Source organism: Aplysia californica, unplaced genomic scaffold (assembly GCF_000002075.1).
Source record: "Aplysia californica isolate F4 #8 unplaced genomic scaffold, AplCal3.0 scaffold01132, whole genome shotgun sequence".
NCBI lineage: Eukaryota > Metazoa > Mollusca > Gastropoda > Aplysiida > Aplysiidae > Aplysia > Aplysia californica.
Window position 1 is genome coordinate 74,643 of NW_004798402.1, and position 2,261 is coordinate 76,903.

At 42.3% G+C, this 2,261-nt stretch overlaps 1 protein-coding gene across 1 annotated transcript in view; it reads left to right on the plus strand.

The window, feature by feature from the left end:
• Positions 1 to 427: 427 nt before the first annotated feature.
• LOC101850688 overlaps positions 428 to 2,261 on the plus strand; it is a gene marked incomplete in the record, with an annotated part of 23,827 nt that continues 21,993 nt past the window's right edge. The window contains 1 exon segment of the mRNA XM_005111824.3: positions 428 to 551.

Sequence of the window (2,261 nt, forward strand, 5' to 3'; positions counted from 1 at the left end):
AACAACAACAACAATAACACCACCACCAACAACAACAATAACACCCCCACCAACAACAACAACAGCAACAACAATAACATCAACAACACCAACACCACCACTAACAACAACAACAGCAAGACCAACACCAACACCACCAGCCCCAACAACAACAACAACAACAACAACAACAACAACAACAACAAAAACAACAACAACAATTATTATTATTCTCTCCATCTTAGGAAGAGTACATTTTCCTTCACTGTCTGGCCAAAGAGGCGTGGCGTTGCCGGTTCACAATTGTTCCTGCCCCGATCATAAACAACATTGAATCCTTGACAAACAACAGCGAATCCTTGGCAAACAACAGCAGCAGCAACAGCAGTAATACCGTGAACAATAACAGCAACAACAACAGCATCACTGCGGACAGCAACAGCAACAGCAACAGCAGCAGCAACGGCAGTAACAGCAACACCGTGAACAGTAACAGAAGCAACAACAACAGCGACTGCGGGCCCAATGCTGTGCTGTGGCCAACAGAGGAAGACATTGCGAAAGAATACACTGTGAGTTTTGAATTTATAGAAAGGGGGAGCATCATCATCATCATCATCATCATCATCATCATCATCATCATCATCATCATCATCATCATCATCATCATCATCATCATCATCATTACCATCATCATCATCATCATTATATTCTAGCACCATTCCTTCAGTGTAAATCACGAGGCCCACTGCAGCTGCAGTTGTAACGTTTCAGAATGTATAAAGACAGCAATACATGCAGAACTACCAAAGTCAAAGGGATAGAAATGGAGAAGGCCTTTGCAGTGACACGCCCTTTGGTGAAATATTTAAGTTCTGAAAACACACTTCCTAAAAAGGGCATCTCATCTGTTGCATTACTATGAAGCTTGTGTTGCGTTAGAAATAATCATCCTTTTAAAGTGATGTAAGGCTGTATTAAAAAATACACACATCTAAAAACAAAATAAAAAATAAAACATACAAACTAATCAAAAACCCACACCCATTATCTCCTGTCCTGCCCCTCAAATCCCCTACCGACCCTCTAGCCTTTCAGTTTGCAACGGTCCCTACATTGCCGCTGTCTTGCAGCCTTTGCTTATACCAAAATGATTGGTATATCAAAATACTTAAAACTTCAAGTTAAAAGCTTACCCATCCCTAGCAGCAGCCCAGCTCTTCTTTCGGGGAAGGAAATCCGTTAACATCGCTCAGCGGTGTGTCGCTGTCCCAAGCTACTCACGTCAATAATGCTGCACCTTACCCCCCCCCCCCCCCGCCCCTTCGTGTTTCTTATTACTGCTCCGACCTTCAGCACTATGATGGTAAACAAGAGCTCATTACCCACGCGTATGCTATCATAATTATAATTATTATGACTGTAGACAAGCGGAAAAACTAATCACGAAATCTCCGCGGAGTCGCGTATAATAGTCACAACTCTTTGGAAAAGATCATGGAAAAAGTATGTTCTGATTTGCTGTTTTTCTTCTTCGCGTTCCCTTGCTAATCTAGATCTCAGAGGTAGTCGACCGCTGGTTCTTCAACTCGCAGTGTAACCGATTTTTATGAATGCAATCGTTTTCCCTACTTAATAGGGCAACTTGCCTCCGAGCAGCCACATTCTGATTTCGATGGTGCTTAATATTTTTTTAACTGACTAAAAATATTTTCAGTTTCACTTTTTGTAAGAATTAATTTCGAATTTTGCTCGGGTGGCCACTGAAGCCTACTCTTCTTGATATCAGTTAACCATGATAATATCTTTAACGAGCTCAACTTGCACACAGGACCTCACAGATTGTTCGCCCTTATCCGAGAAGGGTAGGTGTTCGATCGTATCTACCCTAAGATCAGGGGTATGGCTGAAAGATAGCATTAAGAAGGAGCCAGGGGTTTCAGTAGAAACAGCCATGAGTAAAAGAGAGAGGAGCCAAGAGGAAGCCGGGGCCTTTGGGGGGGGGGGGGCAAAATGTGGAGATACAAGGAGAAAACAGAACATGAATAGAGTGCAAAAAGGAGGTGAAAGGTGAATATTTTAAGGGCAGAATTTTTTTTGTAGTTTTGTAGCTGTCGGGTTTCGAACTTGGGACTAGGACTAATTGAATGCGAGGCAAAAATCGTACGTCTAGATTGATTTGTCAAAACTGCTCTTTCACCATTGACTTTTAGTCTCTTTCTCTCTTACTCTTTCTCACTCTCTCTCTCTCTCTCTCTCTCTCTCTCTCTCTCTCTCTCTCC